The sequence below is a fragment of the Acipenser ruthenus genome, chromosome 4 (assembly GCF_902713425.1).
Source record: "Acipenser ruthenus chromosome 4, fAciRut3.2 maternal haplotype, whole genome shotgun sequence".
Classification (NCBI taxonomy): Eukaryota; Metazoa; Chordata; class Actinopteri; order Acipenseriformes; family Acipenseridae; genus Acipenser; species Acipenser ruthenus.
The window spans coordinates 70450284-70464963 of record NC_081192.1 but is presented as its reverse complement, the minus strand read 5'-3'; the positions used below and the strand labels follow the sequence as shown (position 1 = coordinate 70464963).

The following is a 14680-nucleotide window of genomic DNA, read 5'->3' as shown; positions in this document are numbered from 1 at the left end:
GATTGATAGATGGTGCCAGCCTGACATTTTAGTTACCCACTACTAATGCCTAATATTTCAAAAGTGTGCAGCAGTGTGGAGTAGTGGTTAGGGCTCTGGACTCTTGACCGGAGGGTTGTGGGTTCAATCCCCGGTGGGTGACACTGCTGCTGTACCCTTGAGCAAGGTACTTTACCTAGATTGCTCCAGTGAAAAACCCAACTGTATAAATGGATAATTGTATGTAAAAATAATATGATATCTTGTAACAACTGTAAGTCGCCCTGGATAAGGGAGTCTGCTAAGAAATAAATAATAATAAATACTTGCAACAAAAACGGTCTATGCATCTTTGGAATAATACATGTTATTTATAATACTGAAATTGAAGCTATGGTATTTTGGTGAACTATCAAGAATTTCCAAGTATTTCTTAAAACCTTTCACTAGGGAAACAACGTTTTGAGATGCTTCAGAGAATTCTCTGAAGCAACAAGCAATGCATTTACTTTGGCCCTATACCGCCATGCAGAAACTGCCACAAGCTTCCAAAGTAATTTGTGGGTATTGCAAATAGGTATAATGTTACAAAATAGATTTTTAATTTGTTTAGTTTAGTCTCTTCTCCATCCTTATGAAAGACTAATATCTAAGAATGTACTGCTTAAAAAGGCTCAATCCAAAAATAAATTGGATTCCCTTTATATTCTTGCAAATGGGATCTATGCAGAGTTGCTTGCAAAAAGCTATTATTCAAACTGCTGAGTCATTTGACAAAACTAATTAAAATGTTCTACTATCGTCACAGAACAGTGCACTTTGATATTTGTAGCAAGGTTTGTTTGTTGTTATTGATACATAATAAGGTCCTGAATGCATTACTAGGATCAGCATCATTCTATACTATAGCTGAACCAAGATAAAATGCAGTTCAAGGTGATTCAGTGGTTCTGAATGGCATTGCTTTATTCATTTTGGTTATACACTGGTAATATAAGGCCAGGTTTCTTCTTGTACATTTTTTCTAGCACTAAAAATTGAGCATCTTGTCTTTATTTATTTTCATATTTATAATGGCAAGAAAGGGGTTTTAAACTGAGCATCCATATCCAAAGTCAGCTCAAGCACCTTGAACACAAGCAGCCATCTATAAAAATGAATAAAACTGCATATCTGAATTACACAAGATTTTAATAATGGCTTTCATTATTATAGCAGCTTCTGGTTTCAAGCAGGTTACCATGGAATATGGAATAATTTCTGAAATTCAGCAGATAATGACAATTCCATTTAAGGCTTCATTTGATCCATACCATTTCCTGAACCAGTCTCTGCAGGTGAACCCCAGAGGACAGCATTGCAGTAAACATGGTGAGTATATACTGCTGAATCCGGCTTATTCCTGATACCAAGCTGTTCAGCATTACAGGCAGGCCCACCTGACACTTTGGAAAGCACTGGCAGAGTGTCGAGCAATTCAGCACAGTGCCTGTAATAAAATATATAGATGTTGTTTGTAAAATAAAACAACTTTTAAAATGTTTAGCTATTATTACCTTATGGGTATTTACCTCCTAAAGACACGAAACCTGAATAAGATATACCAAAGCTGCTCAGCAAGCCTGTGATGCAGTCATGCCCCACCCCTGAGGGTACAAGAGGACTGCGCTCACAGATCTCAGCGTCATTTTTTCCTTCAAGCATGCTGCAATCATGGATGCACTGACCTTGCAGGTTAATGGTTACATTTCTATTTTAGGGAACCAGGGTTATGATAAAAACGTTCCCTTTCAAGTACGAAATGTAACCATTACTGTATGGGTGAGTTTACCAAAGCTGTAGCAATGGCAATATTGCAGAACCACTGCAATGTTACAAGGCTAAGCCGAGAGGCTGCCTTGTGTGTTACCATACGGAACCCCAGTAACAGTAGCTAGGGCAAAAAAATTGAGGGAAAAACTCACCTCTATGCCTGTGTTGTAAATGTCGACAGGGAAGCCGCCCTTAACACTCCAAAACCAGGGTTTCTGAGGATCCACAACATTCAGTCTGTAGAACCTAGTGAAAGTATGGGGAGTAGCCCACACCGCTGCATTGTATATGTCCCTGACAGATACACCCTGGAACAAAGCCCACGAAGTTGCCATGCCCCTGGTGGAATGGACAGTGAGCTTTTCTGGAGGGGACCAGTTGGCAAGCTCATAGGCAGTCCGGACTCTGTCTGCTATCCACTTGGACAGCCGCTGCTTAGACAGGTCCCGCACTGGGCAAAGCGTATGGAGCTGTAACTCTCTCAGGTGGTTTGAGAGCCTCCAATTCCATAGGTTGACTGGTTGACATGGAATGCCGAGATAGTCTTTGGCAAAAAGGCAGGATTGGTACGGAGCGTAACTTTTGTCCTGGCCTCATAAAAATTAAGCAGGCTTAAGCTATGGAGAATGCCTGCATCTCACTCACCCACTTTGAGCGATACGTTTAGCCTCTAGCGAGCAAAAATGTCCTTCATAGGTGGCCAAAGCCACCAAGCCCATTTCAAAAATTGTCCCGCCAGGAAGCGAGCTCCTGGGGAGACCGGGTCAGTTTTGACATGGCAAGCCGAAATGGCTGCCAGATAAACAGTACCTTTAAAAAAAGGGGGTGGGGGGTTCCTTTGTCGAAAAGGTCCTGAAAAAATTGCAGTATAACTGCCATGGGACAGGACGTGGGGTCAAACCGACGAGGCAGACCATGTCTGGAAAACATCCCACTTGTACCCATACTGGGAACATGTGGACAGTGCTCTGGCATTCTGCAGGGTGTAAATGAACTTATTAGAAAGCTGAGTGCTGTAGGCCTGATGGGTCAGGATACCATAAGGTCCCCCATGCCTGACTGAGCAGGTTGCGACGCTTCGGTAGTCTCGACGGCTGGCCGCTCAGGCGCTGCATCAGGGTTGAGTCTCCTGGGCCAATAAGCAGCTACTAAGAGCACCTTGGCCTGGTCCTGTCTGACTTTCTCTAGACACAGCGGGAGACAAGGCATCTATTGCCAGCGGGTCCCTGCCTCCTATTATGGAGAACCACAGGGGGCAGTGGGTTGATTCCTGGGAGGCAAAGAGATCTATCTGCTCTCCTGAACCTCTCCCAAATGAGGCTCACCACCTCAGGGTGAAGCCTCTACTCAGCTGCTGGGGACTCTCCTTGAGAGGAGGTCCACCGCCCTCTTTGTCACCCCGTGGGTTCTTGTGTGCCCAGAGCAAAAGCTTGCAGGCCACAAGATGGAGACTGGGCGACCTGAGGCCACCCTGCTGGTTGATGTAAGCCACCACTGTTGTGTTTTCTGTATGGACAAGCACATCTCTCCCTCGAACCACCTGCAAAAAATTCTGCAAGGCCAGGTAAACTGCCTACAGTTCCAAAACACTGATGTGGAGACCTTGCAAAAGGGGGTTCCACACATCTTGTGCACCCCGGCCGTTCCACACAGCGCCCCAGCCTAGGCTGGATGCGTCTGTGGTGACAATCTCTCCTCTGGTGATACTGCCTTGTGCTACACCGAGGGAGTGCCTTTAGACAGTGACGAGACACTGTCAATAGGTGGTCGCGGTTCAACATGGGTTGAAAAACGCTGCTATTGAACCAGGCCTGCAGAGGGCGCATGCACAGGAGACCAAATAGAAGGGTCTGGGAAGCTGCTGCCATCAGGCCCAGAAATTTCAAACAGGTGGCTATTCTGTGCACTCTGCCGTCCGACAGAGTGGCCAGCATGGCCCTGGAGTCCAAGCACACTCTGAGATAAGAGGCTGCCTGAGAAGGCGTGAGCGGGCTCTTCGCATGATTCACCATAAGGCCCAATCATTAAAGGTGACAAGTTCTGTGTAGGCCTCTGCCTGTGCTGGAGACTGGGCACAAATAAGCAAGTTGTCCAGATAATTCAGCACTCTGATGCCTCTGCGTCTCAATGGGGTCAGGATAGCTTCCACGCACTTCGAGAAGGCACGTGGAGCTAGGGAGAGGCCAAACGTTAAGACAGGGAACTTGTACACTGTTCCCTGAAAGGTGAACCACCGTTATTTCCTATGCGCTGGTTTTATGGGGATGTGTAAATAGGCATCTTTGAGGTCCACCACGGTGAACCAGTCGCCTGGCCTGATTGACTGCAACAGCTGTTGCATTGTCAACATTTTGAACCTCCTTCGGCTCAGATACAGTTAGATTCCATTTTTTAGTAATTACCTAAAATGCATTTTAGCATTTTTTGATGTTTTGTTTATATTTCCTTTAATATGTTTAAGCATTTCAAACACAAAACGGCACAGTACTATATTGGAACTGTGTATAGTGGAAACCGGAAGTCAGCCATCTTGGGGAAAGAGAGTAGCTGCAAGTACTCTAAACCAGTGGTTACCAAACCGGTCCTGAGGAGTTCAATTAAGGGTCTAGTTAAGTAATTGAGAGCTCAGTTGGACTGAAAACCAGCAGACACAGTGGGTCCCCAGGACCAGGGTTGGGAAACAACTCAGTTGCAATCAGATACAGGTCAGACAACGATTAGATAAACCATGGCAACGGGCTGATTGCACACCTGTACTACAAACAACCTCTTAATCTTTTTTTATTGAATCCTAGTGTATTAACAGATGTGTTTGTTTTTTTAAACTTGACATACATATTTGCCATAACAAAACTGCACATGGGACACTGTGGCAGGATGGCTTGCAGTGGTGAGGTGTGGTGACGTCACGGACCAGGAAGTAACTGAATCAAAACAATGGATGGGCGGGTGAAACTGAACACAACGGCGTTCACCTGATTTTTATTAAATAAATAAAACAAAAGATTTAAACAAAACAACAAAACAGAAATCAAAGGGCACGAGGGCCAAACGAATAAACAGACAAACAAGTAAGTGTCGTGCTGGCTAATCCAGCACGTTTTAGCAATTGTTATTTTCTGTCTCCTCTCTATCTCCCCGCACCTCCTCTCTGTACACCCACCCCGCAGCACGGACAGCTGCAGGTTCTTATACTCTGGCCGAGGGGTTAACTAGCTGTTAATTATCTTATTACCCCTCGGCCACAGTCTGCACGTGTTTGGTAAGGATGCGTGACTGTCAGCTAGTTAAATAATCAGTAGCTGATCAGCCACACATCCTCACAGGTTTTAAAATTATAAATATAAAAAACAATACCAAAAGACGCAGCGCTTTTATCCGCGCCGCAAACAAATACAAATAATAATAAATAGGGGCGGGACACTCCGCCACAGACACCTACTTACCTAATGAAAGTGAATGACTTGATTTATGGAATTATTTAGGTCAGCTATAACATACTTTACTATTGTTTGTTATTGCACATTTGACCCCAGGCAGTTAACCTCTGTCCACAACAGTGTTCTGCTGTGCTGTTTAAAATGAAAAGTAAACTTACCGATCAATAAATTAGACCATTTTCATTCATTTTTAGAAGATACAGCCATACAATGTCATAGACTGATGTTAAACAGAAAAACTGGGATTACCATACTTTTTTTACTTTATGTTTTCTGAAAGTATTTGTGACAGGATAGCGTCAGGAAAGAGACTCAGAGGCACAGAAGCTGCAGTTTAATAAACAAATATAACAGAAATCAAAAAGGCACAAGGGCCAAAACAAAAGGTTTAAACAAAATACACAAACACAACAAAAGCTGTTGTCAGGCTGGGCAGTCGCCTTCACTGAACAGATCTTTTAAACAACCAGCAACACACAGAACAAAAACTCACCAAACTCCCCTCTTCCTTAATGGAGCCCCGGGCTCTCCTTTTATTCTATTCTCACATGTTTTTGGCAGGGACAGGAATTAACGCCATCCCTGCCAACCACACCAAAACTCACACAAACACCCACAATATTTACATGCAGAGCACTTGCTCTGCCACAATATCATTCAAGGTCTATGAGTGATTCAGACCATTACTTTTTCCCTCTCACTCCATTTTTATAAAGTTGACTACTACCACCTTGTGGTGTTTCCAAAGCGTTTTTCCCTCAATGTGTGTTTACACTACTTTTGTTATTAAATGGATAGAGAACATTGTGAATATATTTGAACTCATTACTATTTCTTTTTTGTGCAGACAATTATAACCAGCACAATTGCTAATTTTTGTGTGACCACTTTTTCTTTACTAGAGCATGTTAAGAAAGTACTCTGGATAAGGTCAAAAGTGCCTGGTTTCCACTATGTGCTTGCATGCTTTATATAGAAAGGTAAACACTCGGATCGGCAGTCTCCCGGAAACTTTTTTTAAGCATCGGTTTTGGATAGTGATACAGGACTATAACATACTGTATAAATATCCTCCAAACACTGTTCTATCTGAAACTGAAACTGTAGAAATATAATCGGTGCCACAAGGAATGCTAGGTGATGTAATTGTTATTAAAAATACATATGTTTTTTCTTGCTTTGACAGCATAATAAATAACATGTATAACTCTGACTTTTTCCTTAATTTCTCAACACCATACAATTTGACTGGAATATATATTCAAACAATATAATTATGAGTATAAAAATGCTGCTTAAAAAGATTAAAGTCAATTATATATATTATATATATATATATATATATATATATATATATATATATATATATATATATATATATATATATAGTGACAAAGCACAACTCACTCGGGTTCGTGCCCCTTTAAAAATACGACCCAGAACAATGAAATTGAGTTTTAAGCGCTGGTGCGCTATTTTTAATAAACACAAAAATCAAACAAAATACACAAAATAAACACCTAACTCCTCTTGGAGCACTGACACTGAAACTGTAGTGGTATTCCAGCAGCAGATCCCACAGCTGGGCCTGCTGCTCTGGGCTAAGTCCCTCAAAGCTGTGGTGCCAGACAGCAGTGACTGCTGCCAGGACAGCATCTTCACTGGCAGGTGACTGGGGCTTGTCTGGGGCTGTAGGCTGTTGTTCAGCCCGAGCTGGGCTGGCTGGTACCTGGGCGTGGATGTTGATGTCTTCCAGAGGTCTTGTGCTGATGTGGCCCGGATCAATGTGATCATCTCTGGAAGCCAGGCCAGGGCCAACTGGCTGGCCTCTGCCCCCCCTTCATGGATCTCAGCGTATCCCTGGCCTACCCTGTCTCGACCTCCCCGATCTAGCATTGGCCCAAGCACATTTCCTCTTGGTCGCCAGCTGAAGCACTTACTGCAGCGTGTGCGGTCGGGCCAGCTGGACTTCCATGCACAGTTCCCCGGGCCCCAGAGCCTCTAAAATCTGGTCCCAAGCCAGCTCCTCCTGGATCCGCTAGCGGCATGTGGGTGTATGCCTTCTTTGTTAGATCCTCTATCGCTGCCGCTCGTACCCTCAGTGGCTCCCCCGGCATTCTGCCTTGGCTGCAGAGCTCGTTGAGGAGCAGCTGGGCTGTCGGCTGCTCCCAAAATGGCACTGCAACGCCAAGTGTTAAGGTAACAAACACGGTAAGGCCTCCTCGGTTAAGGTTGCTGCCAATTTGATGGCCTTCTCGCCCTCAGTCCAATGCCCCAACTGTACAAATAATTAAAATTGAGCATTGAGAACGACAGTGCTTGGCTTGGACCCTGGTACATTTTGGAACTAGGCGGGGAGGTGGTGTACCGAGTGCAGCTGCCACCCAGGGAATGGAAAGTGGTTCTGCACTGGGACCGACTTGCCCCTTAGAGGGTGGAGCAGCAACCTCCCTGACCCTGAAGTGCTCAGCTCTGCCTTGCCTGAGAGCCCCCCACCAACTGAAGTCGACAGCCATTTTGGATACTTTGTTGGTGACAAGGAGGACTAAGGGGGGGGTTGTAATGACAAGGCAGACGAACCTGAGAAGAGGTTGGGAATGGTACCACTTGCAACAAACATTCTCTCACATGCAGCGCCAGCCCAGGTTATTAAGTGCAGGGTCCCCTTCATGTGGACAATGGGATTGCAGCCAATCACAGACATGACTGAGATATTGGGTGGTGGGACAGGGATGCATGCCTGTGATTGGAAGAGCGTGCACGGCGGCACGAATATGGGAGGGGTATTTAAGCCGGACAGAGGGAGGGGCTGTGTGTAGAGTGTGATTTTGGAGCTGTGGGAGAGTCAGACACACAGAGACTGTTCGCTTTGTGTGTGTTACCTGCCTGTTTGTTTAAACCCTGTTTGTTTTTTTTACTGCCTTTGTTTTATTGAACAACAAAGAACTGCTAGTTCTTTGTGTCTTGAATATAAACCGAGTAATTTGAGACAAGAATACCTGCTAGGATTGCTTTCTTTACCTCCACGTTACACTATGTTTTAACCAGTTATGTATCCATTTGAATGTACTTCCTTGTACTCCCACAGATTGCATCTTTATGATTAGTCTTTGTCAAAGGCTTTATAAAAGTCCAAGTATATGATGCTATTGGCTTTTATTGTGTCCATTCTTGCAGTGACTTCTTCAAAGAAATCAAAGAGATCTGTCAGACAGGAGCAACCTTTTCTGGATCCATCTTGGCTGTCTCCTATGATGTCTTTGCTATAGAGACACTATGCTTACTATTGATTTCATGATTTTACATATTATGGAGGTGAGGGTGAAGGGTCTGTATGTTTCTAGTTCTGCTCCCTTTTTAAATATGGGTACTACATTTGCAACGCGCCAGTCACCTCGGACATCTCCTGCCTTGATTGACCTCCCTTGTTTCTTTAAGCACTCTTGGAAATATACCACCTGGACCAGGGGATTTTTTAGCCTTGAGAGCCCCCTCCCCAGTCCTATTAGAACTACTAAATTCGTCTAGGATTGTTTGGGGACTAGCTGTGTCAGGATGCATGTTGTTGACAGACATCTTCACTGGTGAAAACTTGTACAAAATAGTCATTCAATGTGTTTATTATTCCTTTGTCATCCTCCCCATGTCCTTTAGCTGCTGATGTATTGGAAGGACTGTTTGGGGGTATGATTAATGTCTGAGGCAATATTATTATTATTTATTTCTTAGCAGACGCCCTTATCCAGGGCGACTTACAATTGTTACAAGATATCACATTATTTTGACATACGATTACCCATTTATACAGTTGGGTTTTTACTGGAGCAATCTAGGTAAAGTACCTTGCTCAAGGGTACAGCAGCAGTGTCCCCTACCAGGGATTGAACCCACGACCCTCTGGTCAAGAGTCCAGAGCCCTAACCACTACTCCACACTGCTGCCCTGGAGTCCTATAGCTCCTATTGCTTAAGCCTGTGCAACACTGATATGTTTCCCAACATCACTCCAGATGTATTTGCTGTAATATAGTTGTTAGTACGCAAGGCAAATAATTATCTAGCCATATACAGTAGAGAATCAAACACACAACAGGCTATTAAACTGGTAACAAATTAACACAAAGTGTAACATTAGCCCCTGCAACAAGCAAATGATATCAAAATAAAAATTATAAATGTTTACTATAAAGGGCAGGCGTCCTTAGCTTCAGCCATGGGAAACTCTATAGTTTTCCTAAATTTGTGTTGACGCTAGTTGTTTCTTGACATACAGGTCACTGACCGGCCAAACATGGACTTCGGAAGAGTTTACATTGCACACACTTCTGCCTTCGATTTAAGCCCTGTTCACAAGCCACTGTTCTACTGTGTTTAACCTTCAAAAGAATCATGATTCGCTATATAAAAATTAAATGTCAACAGACTGTCATTAGAAACAATGTTTGAGCTGCGTGAACAACATAAAATAACATTTGAAAATTACTTTATTATTCAACTCCCGTTTCTGTGCAGTCACTTGTAATGCTCCACCCCTCAGCCTGTCCTGCTGTGGTTGGAGATGACGTCATTGATAGTTCCACCAGCTGGAGGGGGAGTCGGAGGAAAAAACTGAGGGGATGAACTGCGCAGCACAAACAAACAACTGAACAGAAACACTTAAAATGATCCTAAAAGCAGGAGAACAATGTCTACAGATGACAGGAATTAACGTTGAAAAGATACATGCAAATATTGGACGTGGGAGTCAGGTGGAAGGGAGTGTATAATGGGTATAACAATATTGCAATGGAACGCAAGACGTCTCATTGCAAATGAGCAGGAATTTAAGAGATATATTGAAAAAGAAAAATAAATTGATATTGTATGCATACAAGAAACATGGTTGATTCCAAATCTTAATTTTAAAATGGCAGGATTTGTACAAATTAGAAAGGATAGAGAGGGTGGGAAAGGAGGGGGTGTGCTGTATTGGGATTAGAGAAAATTTTACATTTACGGACGTGAAGGTAAAGACGGGATTAGAAGTTAATGTACTGTAATAGTAAAGGTTGAAAAAGGGGAGGTGAAAATAATATTATAGTTAATGGAAGGAGAAAGGCAAAAAATGGCGGTTTGCAGAGACTAATAGTCCTAATACAAAATGGGGAAGTAGTTTTAGAGATGGTAACGGGAGGATGATAGAAGATTTAATTGAAGACAAAGAACCTCTGTATTAAATAATAAATAAGACGCGTATCAATGTAAGAACAGGGGAAATGAGTATGTTGGATTCAAGTTTTGTATCGGCAGTTAACATATAAATGTGAACGAATATATTGGATGATAATGATATGGGTAGTGATTATTATCTGATTATCATTAAGATTAACAGAAAATTAATTTAAAAAGATGACAGGTGTGGAAAGATTTAATTTTAGGAAAGCTAATTGTGTGAAATGTGAGGAAGTTTATAAAAAAAGTATAAATATTGAAAATATCAGAAGATATTGATGAATTTAATGAGAACATAATAAATGGACTAAATATGGCAGCACAATAATGTATTCCAATAAAGAAAACTAATAAAATAAATACAATAGCAGTTCCATGGTGGAATAAGGAATGTGATGAAGTGATACAACAAAGAAAAAAGCATTAAAGTAGAATGGAAATAAATACGGAAACACTGATACAATATAAAAAAGCTGAAGCAACGGCACACAGGGAAATAAGAAGTAGAAAAAAGCAGTACTGGCAAGAATATTGTTCAAAAACAACGGCAGATAAGAACATAAAAGAGATATGGGATCAATTTAAGAATATTGCAGGTAAAGGGAGGAAAAAGAGTTATGTCATGTCTTCAAAGTGAAGAGGAAATAGTATATGAAGATAAAGAGAAAGCTGATTTATTGGGAATAAAATTTGAAAAAAATAGTAATGGAAATTATGATTTAGTATTTTTGGTACAAATAGAGGAGTTTCATAAAGTACATTATAGAGAAATAAAAAAAAATCAAGAAGAAACATGTTAATTGTAGTACAATATTTTCATATCATTAACAGAGGCTATTAAACAAGGGACAAATACAAGTCCAGGAAAGGACAACATTTGTTATAAATTCTTTGAGTATATGAGTATATGCTATATAAGGTTTAGAGATTTTGTTGTAATTGTTTAAGGGTATGTACCAAAAAAATTGAACGAGGCAATAATAATACTGTTGATAAAACAGGGAAAAGATCCTACAGATGTTGGAGCATATAGACCTCTAGCATTAACATCTGCACTATGCAAAATAATGGAAACAATTATATGCACAAGATAAATTTTTTTCTTGGAAAATAGTAAGTTATTAAATAAGGATTGCTACATATGCAGAGGAAGCATAAAGCAACAGAGAAAACAAAAATATGTAAATTGTTAACCACAAAAATTAGCAAGAAAGGAAATAAAATGGAAACAAAAGGACAGGAATATGTTAAACAGAAGGAAGAAATGTTGCATATTTACACAGAAGGATCAAATCTGGGAACACAGGATATGCTTACAATATATACAGATTTGAAATTTACTGCAGAGTTGCAATACTTATGGTCATAGACAAAATAGAGGAATATAAAGAAAATAATGTTTTGATTTTTACAGATGCTCTAAGCTCGATACAGGCATTAGAATTTGGAAACGAGCTAGGATAGATATTATATATGAAATTATTCAGAAGTTACATACAAGCTATAAAAATTGTAAAATATTCTGATATGGATTCCAAGTCACTTGGGTATCTTAAGAAATTAAATTGTGGATTTTTAAGCAAAAAAAGCAACTGTAAATAGACAAATTGACATACTAATACCTTTGAGTCCTGCAGAGGTGAATGCCGTGGCTAAGACAAAGATAATTGGTATATGGTAAAAACAATGGGAAAACAGTGAAAAGGGAAGATTTTATTATAAAAAATCACTGAAAAGTAGGGGAATACAAACACATGGGGAAAGTGAAAAACAGTGAGGAAGAAACTAATATTAATAGACTAAGGTGAGGACATACAGCATTAAATCATCATTTATACAGGATTGGGAGCCATGAAAATATGTTATGTAGTAATTGTGAGGAACAAGAAACAGTGGAACATATACATATTAAACAGAAAATTAAGGGAAATAGAAATTGAAGTAACAACAGTAAATTATATTTTGAAGGTAGCAAGGAGAGAAAAAAAAATGGAGAAAGAAATGTACAGTCAAATTTATAAAAAGTATAGGGAAATGGGAGAAAATACAAGAGAAGAAATAAATATACATACATAAAGGTAGAGGGCGCTCATCATCTCCATTAGATGGCATGCGCCAACAACCCCTAAAAAGAAGAAAAGAAACTGAATGGGCTATGGCGAGAGGAGCCTGGAGGACAGCAACTGGTTTTAGGTCCTGAAAACCAACATGAGCACTGGAGAAACCGGCAACATCACCCAATATATCCACATTGATCAAAACCTGCTACTGTAGCTGTACGTCTAAAAAAATACTGATGATAATAATTAAACAAGAGGAAGACCAGTCACAACTCAGGAAAGTCTGCCCGTTAATGAACATTTGAATAGGATTACATCAGAAGAGGAAGACCCTTTCCAACCAACCAGCATTTTCTTTCGTTTATTGATGCTTTGTAATCTGCAATTGGGAAGTGCAAAACACAATCGAAAGTTCTGTACAATTGGTGCAGTTTTTAAACGGTTATCCTATGGTTAGTGTTTTCAAGGTTTAAATACACACTTTGCACTATTGATAGTGATATTACATTATTAGATTGTGTGATCACCAGCAGTGCTCTACAGTGCGGGAAACGCAGCCTTCCGCCCAGATATCATTGACGCACGGCGGACTTGATATAATTATACAAAAAAAAAGAAAGAAAGAAAAAAAATCAATCTCTATTAAAGATTTAAGAACGTGTATTTGGAGTCGGCCCCCGTCAAGATTAATTCATTGGTAAGTAGTAATGCTGGCCAGTAATGCTGGCCCTAATTTAAAGCACTATGCTATTTTGAAAAGCCTATCTTACCTATGCTAGTAATATTGCTGCTCCAGTAGCAGAATCGGTCATGTGCAGCGTTTTTTTATTGTTCGTGTATATTAATCACTCTGTTTTGCTTATTAGTTGCATACTATATACATATTTTACATCATAACGTTAATGTTTTATTAAGTGTAATGAGGATAACATGGATGTAAACACTGCAATACCTAGTGAGCTTCATTATTCATTCAGCCAGGACAGTATGCTGTCAGCATCCATCACTGATCATGACACTAGTGTTGTTTATAGAAATATGCATTATGAACTGCATTATTGTTAATTGTATTCACATAATATATCAAGGGTTAAGGGATAAGAATCTGCAGTAACATATCTGTACGTCAGTTTAATGTTATGAAAGGTGTCAGTAATAAATCGTCAGACACGTGCATTACCGTAGGGGGTTTAGTAAGTGATTTTTTTTTTTAAAAAAAGAGACTTATATACATTGCAGGGGAATTACACAAAATCTGATAAAGAAACGTGCCTTATGGAGAAACAGTGTTAACAATATTATTACTTGGGCTGGGTTGTACACGACGATGTACGTTGAAATGTGGTTGTGTGTTTTTCTATTGTATAAATTAATGCGCAATTACCTGTTATATATTGTATAAAATACAATAAAATAAAATAAAAGAATGCCTGCAAATCATCATGCTTCGTCGCCAGGGGACGTAACAGCAAAATGATATTGACAATTCTAAGACAATCACGACAATAGAATGTTGGTAGTGGGTCTGCATTGTACCGTTAGTCCATATATTTACAGTAATTAGTACTGCATATACAGTATTACGAACTATTACATTTTCTATAACACTATTTTTATAATACAGTTGACCTATGTTTTATATTAAATAAGAGATGGTGTTTAATATCACTGTTGTAAATTCCAGGAATTACCTGCAATGATGGTCAGAGCTTGCAGTAGAGCTGTTTAACTGGTCATGTTGACCTAGTTCTGCACTTATAAATGAAGCTCTCTGTTTTTATAGCAGCTTATTCACCTTTATGCGTTCCAATTCCCAGCTCTTGCTGGTCTGCATCTCACAAACAGGTCCCGGAAGTTTCAGCAGGGACGTGATATTATAAAATGCATGCTGCTCACTTTGGTAGAGAGCTGGTATTCAAATCGGTGGATCGTTAACTGTTTACATATATTTCAATCACATTCAATAGGAGTTTCATTTTGTAACCTAGAGATAAGAGGTAAACAACTCTTATTTAAAAGCTACAAAATAACCCATTAATTAAAACAACTATTCACAGTGTATTTTCCCTAGAGTTGTCTTACTGAGAGAGATGTTATGCAACAAGGTGTTATTAAGCCTCCTTGATAATCAAGGGTGGATACAAAAGTTGCACAGGAGAGATGCAGTGGTTTGATCCAA

General features: G+C 40.3%; 1 protein-coding gene across 1 annotated transcript in view; it reads left to right on the top strand.

Annotated features, from left to right (window-relative positions):
• Positions 1-9818: 9818 nt before the first annotated feature.
• LOC117400320 (trafficking kinesin-binding protein 1-like) overlaps positions 9819-14680 on the top strand; it is a 111949-nt gene continuing 107087 nt past the window's right edge. Inside the window, exon 1 of the mRNA XM_059022715.1 lies at positions 9819-13198. The gene's annotated coding sequence lies outside the window, so the exon portion shown is untranslated. The remainder of the gene's footprint in view (positions 13199-14680) is intronic.